The 13528-nt window shown below is 44.4% G+C and overlaps 1 protein-coding gene across 7 annotated transcripts in view; it reads left to right on the forward strand.

The window, feature by feature from the left end:
• Window positions 1–13528, forward strand: part of RUNX2 (runt related transcription factor 2) — a 227234-nt gene that overhangs the window by 129577 nt on the left and 84129 nt on the right. The window lies entirely within an intron of this gene.

Below are 13528 nucleotides of genomic sequence, written 5' to 3' on the forward strand. Positions count from 1 at the left end.
CTCTCATGGCACACAGTCACCTTGTACAGCTTGCCAAAAATGGGGAACCTTAGGGGAGGGAGGCTCAGTATTAAAAATCCAACCTTGCAAGTGTGGAAATATTAGCAGCATATGCCAAAAAAGCATGTGTAATGTAAAGAACGCCTTTATGATTCATTAATGAAAACCAAAGTATCAGTCTTATTACATCTATTTTTTGCATGTTTGCAAGATATTATTATAATCTTGGATGCTGCTGCCATACACCTGTTTGACTCCGAGCCAGGTGAATTTCTTGCTGTCGTGTTTTCCCCTTCCACCAAGCTCATAGCACTGGAAATGTTGATCACTCCGCTGAGCTGCATCCCTGACAAGCTGAACTGCAGCCAGCAGGCGTGTAGGATTTGATTAGCATAGACTCCTTGATTTCTTTCATCTTGGAGGAGGGAAGCTTTGTTTCTCAAACAAACAGCTGCAAAACCCTGTGCAGCCGTGGTGCACTCTGCCTTCGCAGAGATGCCAAAGATCTCCATGTGGGCCGAGGGTGGTGGAGCAGGTTCCTGTGGGCTCTCCGTGCAGCACACTGACTTGGGTCAAAAAACTCGATCAGCTTGATGCTGAGGAAATGCTTTGTTTAGCCTGAAACAGGTTCCCTTTGAGTCAGAGCCTCCTGATGGTCTGTGTTGTCGAATGGGTTATTTTTGCAATTGTGCCCGCAGCAATACCTGCAGGAGAGGCTCGGCTGGGACCTGGCAGCTGTACGCCGCATGCTTGCCCTGCAGCCCTTGCTTGTCTGTGTGTATTCAGACGTGAGTGCCTGGCATGTGGGCACAGGCAGAATGACTAAAAGACCTGGCTGTGTAAGTTGTGTGGCCGCTGACTGAACTTTTCTGCCGTACTCTGCAGTCAGTTCCCTTCGCGCTTCTTGTCCTTCATCTTTCCGAGGCTCGACCGGTGCCTCTGCAATGCCCTTATCTTTTCCCAGCATGAGGATCTTGCACCCAGTTAGATTCAAGACTGAAAAAGGGGACTCTGAGCTTCCACAAGTGCCAGAGGTTGTCTACAGTGTTCGCTGATGGAAATAGAATTTCAGAATAGAAATTCTCTCTTCAGAACTAGAGAGCGCCTTTCTGGGCTGGAGGACCAGCTTGGATACTTGGGATGCAAGGAGGTACATTGCAGCCCCAGCTGCGAACCCTGTGGTTCCTCTCGAGGGTTTCTACCTGACAGTGCCACAGGAAGGGAGGGCAGAATCTGACCCCTCTTATGTCTAAATGGAGAGAGAAATGCAAGTTTTAAGCTGCCCAGTACAATAAGCAGTTCATCCCTCACACTCGGAGAAACTTGCAAATCTCCAGTCAGTTACTTGATACATCTTTCAGAAGAGAAGAGAGCTTTGAAGGGGGTAGAAAGTTACTGCTAAGAAACACTGAAATCCTTAGAAAACTTCAGGCATCTCTGATGCATGAGGGAGAAATTAGAGTTTTACAAGGCCTTGAATAAAAAAAAAATAATGCTTTCCAATACAGTGGCAGAAATCTGATTATCGAGGCTGTTAAAAGTATACAAGGTCATTTTAATGAATGCCATATTTACTGCCTGTTGCTTAACATCATGCAGGAGGAAAAATGGGTAAAACTTTCCCCTTAGGCCTTGGCTGTCACACCTACAGACACAGAACTTCCTATCTGCCACAATTTCACATCACCCAGCCTTTCCACAAGCCTCCATGGCTCTACCTGGACAACTGCTGAAGTTGTGTTCACCCACGTGTTGAAGCTATTCTATCTAGTAAAGCAATAGCGTCCTCCAGAAAAGTAGCTCCTTGTTTCATTACCAGTGGCAACCCTCAAGAGCTACTTCTGATGGTTCTCCCTTGACCAGAAACACACCCATCCCACGGCCAAAGCAGTGGTGTTCCTCCCCATCCTGGGATTAGATACATGAGCCAGCATGTGCCCAGGTGGCCAAGAAGGCCAGTGGCATCCTGGCCTGTGTCAGCAATAGTGTGTTAGGAGGACCAGGGCAGTGACCACCCCCCTATGCTGGGCACTGGTGAGGCCTCATCTTGAATCCTGGGTTAAGTTTTGGGCCCCTCAATCAAGGAAAGACATTGAGATGCTGAAGCGAGTCCAGAAAAGGGCAATGGAGCTGGGGAAGGGTCTGGAGCACAAATCCAATGAGGAGCAGCTGAAGGAGCTGTGGGGGGGACTCAGCCTGGAGAAAAGGAGGCTCCAGGGAGGGACCTATTACTCTCTTCAACTCCTTGACAGGAAGTTGTGGCCAGGTGGGGGTCAGTCTGTTCTCTCAGGCAACAAGGATAGGACAAGAGGAAATAGTGTCATGTTGCAGCAGGGGAGGTTTAGGTTGGGTATTAGAAAAAATTTCTCCTCTGTGAAGTTTGTAAGGCATTGGAACAGGCTGCCCAGGGCACTTGTTCAGTCACCAGCCCCAGAAGTGTTAAAAAGGCATGTGGATGAGGCACTTAGGGACATGGTTCAGTGGGGAACATGGTGGTGCTGGGTTAACAGCTGGACTCGGTGGTCTTTTCCAACCATGATTCCATGATTCTTGGAGATTACATCACCTGTGTTTGAATGCCAGACTAGGCTGAGCATCAGAAGAGGTTTGGGGCTGTAGAACAGGAGGTGACAGGGGACTGCCCTAGCAGTAACTGCAGTTCCACGTCCCAAGGGAGAGGGGAAAAGGGCAGCAGGCTGCAACCCCGAGGAGTTATTTGGGCAGGCTGCAGTAATGTGGCTGAACTGGTCTTGTCAGTGTCTAGACTGATTTCTTTGCACAACTGACATGCTTGCATGCATGCTGCAGTCACATGTAAATGTGTGCCTGTGGCTTTCAAACTGAAAGTGTTCATCTTTAATTTTCCAAATGGGGATCAGTGCCCTGTTTCCACTGTCCTACAAGTAATTATTGATGTGTCCCATGTATTCAACAGCACTAGTGGAAAAGCAAAGCAAAAAAAAAGATTATGTGACATCAGTCATGCAACTTTTGAACCAGTGATCTCTCTGGTCCATAAGTCTCATGTTCATATCAAAAACAAATAAAAAAACCTAAGCTCACAAGGCTGTGAAATTGCCTTACCTTATTGCACCAACTCAGTCATAAAAAGAGCAGGATTCCCCATATTTTATTAAAATGTCTGCCTGCTCAGACTTCCCCAGAAGACAGTGAAAGTTGGTGGCCCAGCAGATTAATATTCTTAATTAAATAATATTGTAGTGGAAACCATGGGAATATATGTGAAAATGGTCATTTTAGAGAGAGTTTGCCTGAGGGATGTAGTCTTATTGCATGATTCATAGTGAATACACTCAGTCTTTGTGTCCTATGCATAACCAAAGTGCATGTGGGATGGGGAGCATGGGTGTCTATTATGTAATTAATGTATATGATTCATATGAATATACACATCACAGCCATTTTACATAACGTTTTGGGGCTGATCCAGCAAGTCCTCTGAACATGGAAGGTTCAGAGCAGGGAGTACAAGTCGAGTTGTTCCTGCAGTCACAAGAGGGTTGCTCCCAGGCAGGTGAAGGAGTGAGGGGTATAGATGTCCTCAGGGAAGGCATCCACTTCTAAACGCTCACCCTCAGCTCCCTTTTGAGTCAATGGGGACAAATTGGCATTTGAAGGACTTGACCAGTCTGCAGGTGAGCTGTGCTCACCCCTGGCCATGCCTGGGAAGAGCCTGTTTGTCTCCGTGGGCTCTGAAGCAAGCATTGGTGAGTAGCTCAGGTTCAGGCATGTCTGATCTGATAGTGTGCCTTTGGTGAGGTGATTTAAGAGACAATTTAACTGTCCCATAAACATATCCATATCACAGCCTTGTTACACTCTAGTCCTGGTTTAACCCTACCTCTCCCTGACCTCAACCTGCTCTGCTGCTGCAGGCTTTGAGCTTGATTTTAATTTTGTTGAGAATCCTGAGAGGGGGAAGGTGGGGAGACTCCATCTTCCCCTACACTTTTTCTACACCTCCTCTCCCTTCTGCCTAAACACTAGTTTCTTAAAATTCACCTTTGAGAGACTCCTGCGGGGTCGAGATCTTAAGATGCTGGAGGACCTGCCCTGCAAGTGCACCACAAACACATTCAGTGCTGGCTGTGGAAGAGCCTGTCCTGTGTTTGACAAATGCCATATGACAAAGGAGAACATTAAAACTGAATCTAAAAATAGCAGTACAAATCAGCAAACCTACCTTTTCCAGCTCTGGGTTTGCACTCTTTCTAGATATTTGTCAGCTGAGGGTGTGCCACCATACCCAGAATCTGATGTCCCACATGCTGAAGTCCCTGCAGCATTCAGGGTGGACTTTTCTGTCATTATATTTACTGTGTCATTGAGTAGGGACACAACGAGATAGATGAGCGACACTCTGAGATAGATGAGGGATGAGCTGAGATAGATGAGGGAGACACTGGGCTCAACCTCTAAACAAGAGAAGACTGCAGACCCTCCGAATTTAAGTGGCTTGAAAGTTGTGTAACAAATTACACAGTGGTAGGGCTGGACTGTAAAACACCAGTACTGTTAAATTGTCAGCAAGGTTGGTTTTGAGCTGGGTTGGCAAACATGGTTGCAAACAGGTCCCAGCTGTGGTTTGGAAACAAGCAGAGTCCCAAACCTGTTCCTGTGGGCAGCTCAGAGGCAGCCACCCCATTATGGATTCAGGATTTAGTATTACATCTGTGGCCAGACCATCCTAACTGGATTTAGGGCCAGGGAATGTGCCCCGACCCTGGGCTGTTTGCTTGTTCAAGTATAACCAAGCTTTCCCATTAATTCGTCTCGCTCTGTAGATATCACCACAACGGTTTGGGCCATCCTGGACCCTCATCAGAAACTGAATTTTAGAAACATTCCTGTTATCCCAGCTCACTGAGGGCTGGCAAGTATAAATGCAATGCCAGCCATACCCTAATCAGTGACACTACTATTCCTTTACACAATTTCATTTTCATTTTTCTAAGTCTAAAAGTCTTAAAATAAAAACCCCTCATATAATGGAAGCAGCTCCAGCTGACCCTCCAGATTTAGTGTTTGTATGCTAATGAGAAAGTGAGTGACTGTGGTGGGCTGTTTGTTCTTGTGGTCCTGTACTGGTTATCATCTTGAGTTTCTAACCCTGAATGTAAATTACCTTGGATTTTGCTAATGTCATGTACTCGCATGATCTTTTTAGCAAGGATTTTCTGTTTTTTAACAAGGATTTTCTGATTTGGGGGGGGGGGATTTGGTCTTTGAAATGTACTAACTTTGAAAGAAATGTTTATCTTCTGCTAAGGAGCTCAGAAAACTTTACAGTGAAAAAGTAGAAACTCTGGCCATGGAAGTAGCTATTCTCGCACCTCTTTATTCCTGTTAACTTGTTTAAATGTTGTGGGCAATAAGCACATTTCAAGAAGGGCCTCTTAAAAAGAGAAGGCGTTAGTGCTGCCTCCAAAATACAATTCTTTTCTTCTTTATGTGCTCTGGGAAGCAGAAAAACAGTTAATGCCATGGCTGTTGCCAGCATGGCCTTAGCGTTAGCAGCCCCTGAAATGAATGAGCAGTTCACGCTTCAGCAATATTGTCTCAGGCTCTTGGCAAACCCAAGAAGCCAACTCAGTTTCTGGTGCTCTTCCTATGCTATGATGTTTTTCTTGGTGACTATAACAGTTTTCACTCTGTCTTCTTCTTCTTTTTTTTTTTTTTTTTAATTAAACGGAAGCCGAAGGACTCAAGGTTGTCTCTGTCTCTATTTCTCCCTACTAACGTTCAGTGCTTTCCCTGCGAGGTGACACTGAGTCAAGGCAAAGCAAAGAACGTGGGGGAGCTCAGGTCTTCAGAAACAACCCGCTCATTTTGCTGCCTTCCCTAAACTTGTAACTTGCCTTCCTTTTTTTTTTTTTTTTTTCCTCCTTCTCATTATTTTTCAGTGGTTCTATTTATTTTGTTTGCCACAGGTTTTCCATTTTTAGTCTCCTGCCCACTTGGTGCCACCTGGGAATCTCAGCACCTTGGCACTCGTCTGTGGGCCTTCAGTAGCAGCCTCTCCACTAGGTTGAGTCTTTCATTGGAGCAATTGTCCAGAGGATGCGTTGCATGATCCTTACCTCAAATTTTTCTAGTGTGGGTGGCCTCAAATTAGGCACCTATGCCCATATTTAGGTGGTAAAACAAGCGGGCTGATTTTCAGATGTTTGAATGTTATAATGCCTGTCTTTAAGCCCTTCTCATTTACTTAAAACGGCAGTTGGGGGAGAAAACAAACAGGAAAAATGAAGACAGAGGGAAGGAGTTTTATTCCTGAAATAAGGGATTTAAAATAAATACCAAAAAGAAACAAGTGGAATGTTTTGAAATGGAATAAATTTGTTGCTGATACAGGCAGGAAATAGCACACTCAAATATATGTGGATGTATAGATATATTTTTATCTGAGCTTTTTTTGCAATGTGTTTTATATTTAGGACACATATCAAGATTTGCATCTGTTTCCAGAACTTGCTGCTAACAGTTAGTAATGATGCCAAAACATACTTTAGTTCCAGCTTGAGACCAAATGATATTCAGGGCTTTTTTTTATTACTAATTTAGGGTCTGATATTAATTAAGGAAATTTTCCATAAGTGCCAGGCTTTTTCTGAAGAACTCATTAAAATTATATTAACTTAAACCGGAATCACAGTCTGAGCATGTTTTGTAATGATTATTCTTACTGACTCTGCTGGGTTTTGTAAACAGAATGCTAATTGTTAGTGGGGCAACTGGGCCCTCAATTCCAGACTTCCAAAGGGCCAGATCCTGAGCCATTACCTAGGTGTGTGTTCCCAATAAAGTCAATAAGCTCCCAACAGGAAGGCTGTGGGATAGGGCTCTTTGTTTCTTCCTTGTGCTAAGGCATTTGATGATTTCTCCATTCTCTTTGTGGAATTGCTGTTAATTTTCTACCTACAATGGAGGCAGCAATGGTGGCTGATGAAGGACCACATGTGTCCTGGGACAGAGAGGGAATCAGTCTCCATATGTGAAGGTCTTTGGTACATCATATTCACTTATTTTATCCCCCTCCCCTAAAGAGGCTACAAGAAAGCTCAGGAGGGACTTTCGACAAGAGCATGGAGTGACAGGACAAGGGGGGAATGGCTTTAAACTGAAAGAGAGTTAATTTAAATTGGATTTGAAGTAATTGTCACTGGGACTGGTGAAATACTGCCACAGATTGCCCAGGCAGGTGGTGAATGACCCATCCCTGGAAGTATTCAAGGCCTCGTTGAGCAGAACTTTGAGCAACCTGATCCAGTTGAAGATGCCAGTGCCCAAGGCAGGAGGGTTGGACTAGATGATCTTTAAAAAGTCCTTTCCAAACCCAAAGATTCTGTGATTCTACAATTTTGCCCTTAACTCTCTGTAGCCTTGGGTCTTTGTTGCACTGAATTTAGTTTGATTAATGGCACAATATGAATTTATGAATGGTTCTGTAAAATATAGGAGAATTTGGTCCTTCTCAGACCATGACTGTGTTTGGCAGAAGACAGGTAGAGGGGTATTATATGCCCTTCAAGGACTGGATGGTTTCAAAGGCCCAATTCTGCAAATCTTACGATAAAAAATACAATTCAAGAGGCAAAAACTGCTACTGGTAGAAACAGCTGGAGCTGCCTTGATTTTTGGTGAAATTGCCTCAAATTTCTGGCCATGCAGAATTTGACCACACTGAATTTGGTCAGCAAGGGAGTGTTGGAGTCCAGCAGAACTTCATAACACCTTTTTGAAGTGGTTTAGCAATGGCTGTCGTCCCCATTTTACACAAAAATCTCCTCCCCTCTTGATGGGTGTTTTAGCAGAAAAAGAACCTGGTGTCCTGCCAGCTTGGCTGTCAGATTTCAAAGAGCATTGATACTGGTGATAGTGGCTGATGCTGGTGACCAAAGCAGAAGGCAAGAGCCAGGCAAGTGGTTCAGGTTTTCTGTGGTTGTACAAAAGCAAACAACGTAGGCAGTGAAGGAGAGGAAGACGATGAGATAAAATGAGGGAACGCACTTTCACGTGGCTCATGAAGGATGTTATTAAGGGAGAAGGAACTATTTCATATGCATGAAGGAGGGTATTTGGGGACACTAATCTAGAAATCTCTTAATATTTGCTTTCAGAATGACTCAAAAGGGAGTGAGGGAAGGGATCAAAGCAGGAGATGCCTTCCTGAGCTTGGGACAGTTTCCCCATGTCCACAGGAGCAGTGTGCAGGCCAGAGGACTGTCCCCTCAGGAAGAACCCAACCCCATATCCATGCGGTGCTCAGTGCTGCTTCTGTGTCCAAGGAATTTTTGTGGAATGTGAGGATTTTTAGCCAAGGTGGAACTTCATGTATAAAGCTCTGGGAAGAATAATTTGACATAAGGAACTCTCCACAGATTCACAGTTTATTAGTGCAGTGAAACCCATGTAGAAATTTGCTTTAAACCCAGGAGTAAGATTTACCCAAATTAGCTTTCATTTGAACTGAAGGATAACTTTTGAGAAAAAAAAGCAAACCCAAAAGCTCAGTTGGTCTTCATTAAAAAATTTCCAGGGAAGCAAAATCCACCAAAACCTTTGGTTACAGACATTAATTAAGCTCATTTTGAAATGTGGGTTTTATTATTGGTCTGAATTTGTGTAACTTCGGTTTCCACTCATTTGAACTTGCTATAACTTGGATATAACTTTGTCTGCCAGACTGCAGCACAAATTTTTATTTCTGAGGTTCACATGGGTGCCTGTGGCAGTGATAGATACAAAGAGGAGGTGGGTAGGACAGGTGGTGGCTGTGGTGGGTCTCAAGGAGCTGGCAGAAGTCACAGGGAACTGGCTGGTGCGGGATGCAGAACGGGTTTGAACTGTGAGGAGGCCGGAGGGGCACCGTGCAAAAATATTTCATTGACTTTAATGGCTTCTGCAACTCCTTTAGGAATCTCTTTGCCTTTGTGTTTGCCCAGTTGTGAGTTCCTCCCTTTTTTTTTCTAATAAAATTAATTTAATTCCTCATCCACCACCCTAGATGGAGATACAGGGATAGGACAATGGGATATGCATTCTCCCCTAGTTTTCATACATCATTTAACCTTTCGTTTTAAGAAAAACAACTGGTCATAGGGGCTTTTTCCTGCAGGATTAGTTAGCATTTGCACCGTCAAAAGGAAAGCTCAGAGCTGAGACTGTGGCCCCACTGGGGAGCAAACACCCAGCCAGAGTAGCCTCCTTGCTCTCCACAGTCCTAATTATTCAACAGGTAAATTCGTGAATAGAGAGTTGAAACTGTGTTAAACTCTTGGGATTACTTGGGCCTTGTAACGCTCTCATTGTGTGAAGAAGTTTAGTTCTGGCAATAGAGGGGTGTCACACACTTAATGCAGGGGACTTTGTGGTGGTTTAAAGGTGCCTTTGGAGGAGGAGAGGAGTCAGTGTGCTGCACATTCAGACCTGTCTGGGCTGTGTCACCTCCAAATTTCCTGGTTGTTGTTCCCAGAGGTCTCTCTAACCACCCATTTGACTTTTTATCCTGTGGTAGCCATGAGTGTTTGCTGTGATATGTCAATTTGTAATTTAGAAGTGCTAGGATAGGCAGCTGGAGGAAGCCTCTTTGGGCTCATGTGAGAAAGAGGAGCAATCATGCTGAGAGAAGGGGAACACCAGTGGAGAAAACAGCCCAGAGGACTTAAAACAAGGATCAATTCTGAAAGCAAAATGGATAGGTAGGGCATCTCACAGCCTCTTAACATCACATTTCTCTGGCAGTGAGCAGTGGAAGGTGGTGTGCTCGAATTAGGATCAGTACCCACAAAGCCTCTTTCATTTAGCTGAGATGAAAAGTTCCCTACACAAGCTCTAGCGATGCCACATGTGTGGTTTCCACTAGTTATTTTTAATGTCTAACTGGGCTATCTCTGTCTGATCCATAGACATCACTGCTTTTTAATGCCCTTTTCTATTAAACAAGCACTGTTTAGAATTGGCAGAATATTATAAAGCCAGTAGCTAAAGGTATGTCCACCTTGGTTTAGTTTACATAATTAGGCTGCACGATGGGCTTGCTTGGAAAACTGGTTTGCAGCACAGGTACAGGAGCAAATCTACAAGGCACATCATTTTTATTGGATAGATGTCTGTAAAAGCACAGCTTGCCATATTTAGTTTTGTGCTGAAATGATGTTCTGTGTTGTGTTGAAAGCTGAATGTGGTATTGAAAGATTTCCACAAACTGGAGATCAGTCCCCTTGTCAAGGCATCAGATGAGGTTTTGGCTTTAACTGGGGCACCCAAATTTGGCTCCTGCAGGTGGTGAAGTTCAGTGATCAAAGTAATAGTTGTATTTGTGAATAGCTAATGGACCTTTGCTGGAATCACCGCCGGCCACGAGGCTGCTAATAGTGTTTGCATTGTGGTGGTGTCTGGAGGTCTGATCCCCCTGTGCTAAGGACTGTAGAGTTAAAGAGGAGGAAGAAAAAAGAGAGATCAGCTGATTTGCACCCTTGACTACAGTACAGCTGGTTACAAGATGTACAGTGGAAAACAAGAGGGGATTGTAATGCAAAGAGCCAGAGAGGTGGTAGCAGTAGCTTTAACCTCACTAGAGCCGGCAGGTGGTGAGTGTGAGTCAGAAGGGAGGGCAAGGATGATGTTTGAGGGTACTCCTCCCTGGCTTTAGGGCTAGCAGGAAAGAAAGGACAAAGCTGCTGGTTACAGCTTGTAATAAGAGGCAAGTGGTGTCTGTCAGTATCACCACTGAAAAAGCCGAGTGAGGCAGAAGATCAGCCACACCAGGTTTGAAGAAGGGTCCATTCAGGACCTGCCACCTTGTCAGCATGGAGTGCAAGATCAGAATATTTACATATTCTCAAGCTGTAGGCATTGCCAAAGCTGGAGGCTTTTGTCTGCATCACTATATTTAATAGTTCTTAATTGAGATTTGTGAATCTGCTTACCCCTAGGTGGGTGGGAATAGTCCCACAGTACCTGCTGGATCAATTCTTCCATTTCCTATATGTCTGTAGTGTTGTAGTCATATAGGACTGACAGGGACCTTGAGATATCATGTGATCTGTGCCTCTCTGTGGAGAAATAGGATCAAACATCTGCAGATCATTCCAGTTCAGTGGAGCCAGCTAGTTATGTGTGTTGTTGCCACTGAAAACAAAAATAAAACTATGTCCCAAAGAAGGCATTCCAGCCAAAAAAACTTCATTAAAGTTGAAATAGATAATTTGGGTGCATTTAAAAGACTAGAGCTTCACAGAATTTGTTAGCTTTGACAGGGGGAAGGTATAGAGACCTCGGTGAGAAAGAGTATAAACATTTGGATATCCTTGAGGGTGCAGATTGCAAAGGCTGGGATCTGGACTAGGGACTGAGGATTGAAAAATAGACCTTCTGCAAAGCCGACTGGCTTGCCAAACAGGAAGGGAAGCAAGTGCCTCAAGAACACCAGGAGGGCTGCTGACCCGAAATCTCTGCAACATAAACCCAAGATGAAATGGCTCATTGGAAGAGGTGTCTCGCAGAAGCTGCTCAGAGGAAGTCCCCGGGAACTGTGATGTGGATGCTGGCATGGCCAGAGGAGCCACAGAGGAATCCTGGCAGTGGGAAAAAGGCACCTCTCTTTCCCCTTTCTTCCCTCTTCCTCTCTCAAATATCTCCCTCTAAAGGGATTTTTTGTTTGTTTTTGTTTTCATTTTGATTCCTGCTAAAAGCCAACCCGTGTTGTTTTCTTTTTTATGGGTGAAAAGGAGTGCAGGGGAGGATCTAAGCACCACCGGAGCCCAATTGGGAGCCATCGTATTAGATTCCAAAATTAGATAGGAAGCTGGGTTTAAGGTTAGTCCAAACCCAACCAGTTCCTCCTTTGGCCTGGCCCACGTAGGTGGGCCAGACTGGTTTGGAGCTGTTTTGAGGACAGGCTGCTTGCCCACGGAGGAAGCCATTCCAGCCGCGGTGGAGCTGGAGCCCGGCGCCTGGTGCTCAGCCGGGCCAGCTACTGCTCTCACCAGTCTGCGCTGCAGATGCACTGGAAGTTTGGTTTAAAGCAACTTTAGCTTCTGCTTTCTCAAGCAGATGAGGACAACTGAAGGCGATAACTCTGGCTGACTTTGTACGCATCTTTTTTATTTCAGAAACTGGGATCGCTTATGAAAGTTTAAGTCAAGGTTTCTCTTTGCTCTGTCTGACTTCCACTTTTTCTGTGTCTTCCCCCTGTTGAAGAGCTTAAAAAAAGAAAAAAAGTCTGTTGGGTTTTGCCTTTAATCTTTGTAATTTTACAACATTTCCCAACAAAAGATTTCATAGTATTTTTCAAACTGTAGAACTGGCCTTTGTCACTTGGCTAATAAGAAGTATTAAAATATTCATCCTATAGCAAGCAAAATTTACCCAGGAAAATCAAATTATATGCCCTATTTCACAAAACAAAGCAGTAGCAAGAGCCAGAAAGCAATGCATCACATTTCCCCTGGTAACAGCCTTAATGGATAAGTGGGCTTTTTATTTCTAGTCACTATTGATGATCTGAACTCAAAATTCCAAGATACTCCATCTCAGTTAAATCACCTTTGGTGATCTAAGGAGCTGCTTGTGGTATAGCCTAAGGTGCTGTACATCAAACAGCCTAAAGCATGTTTATGATGTGAGCTATTACAGACCAAAGTCTGTTTCTCTTTCTCATCACCAGCTTCCTGGGAGGATAAAACCCAAATTCAGACTTTACACTATGGAGAAGAAGCATTTATTTAGAGGTGTTCAAAGTTAGGCTGGTTTAAGCTTCAGTACAGCTGATGAATGGGGATGCTGTATGGACAAGCTTATAAAGGATTGAAACTTTGCTTTGAGTAGTTTGCCTTAACTTAGTAAAAATTTCAGTTAGGTCTGAAAGGAATGAAAAAAATACACAGAGGAATTTACATGGCTTTTACTAAATGAGACTGAAAATCATATATTGTTAGCATGAATATAAGAAGGAATATGGTTCCCCCTAGCCTTGCTCTACAACTATGTTTAGCTGTCTGTGCCCTGCTGAATTTTGTGGCAGTCTGGTGTCCAAACAGGCACTAAGAGCCCAAATCCATGGGCTGGAACCTCTGTAGGTCTTTGCACTGCTCAGATTTTTGACTCTTAGCTATGAGAGCAGAAGCTCCTGTGAATACAGCCCAGTGGTTGCATGCAAAGTTTTCCTCTGTCTCCCCAAAGCTTGTGGTGACAGTGGTAAGTCCTGCTCTGTGGCTTGAGAGCCACCACTTTACTCTTGCTATGGCAAGGGTCGCGATATCCCCGAGCTGCTCTCGCTGTGCCTCGTGAGATGAGAGCAGCGGTTTGGCTCCGTGTTCACCCACACATCTCCCCACCGGGCTCCTTCGTACCTGAGCCTCCCAAAATCCCTTCAGACGGTGGGCCTTGAGCCACACTGACGCGTTTGACAATTTTATCACAATGTTACGGTTGTTTGTGTTACTTGGGGGAAATGTGTTCTCACTGTAAAGGAAAAAACTCTGGCCGTCGCTGGGTGAGTTAT

The sequence above is a fragment of the Empidonax traillii genome, unplaced genomic scaffold (assembly GCF_003031625.1).
Source record: "Empidonax traillii isolate 1590-97213 ecotype Southwest subspecies unplaced genomic scaffold, ASM303162v1 scaffold190:size869923, whole genome shotgun sequence".
Classification (NCBI taxonomy): domain Eukaryota; kingdom Metazoa; phylum Chordata; class Aves; order Passeriformes; family Tyrannidae; genus Empidonax; species Empidonax traillii.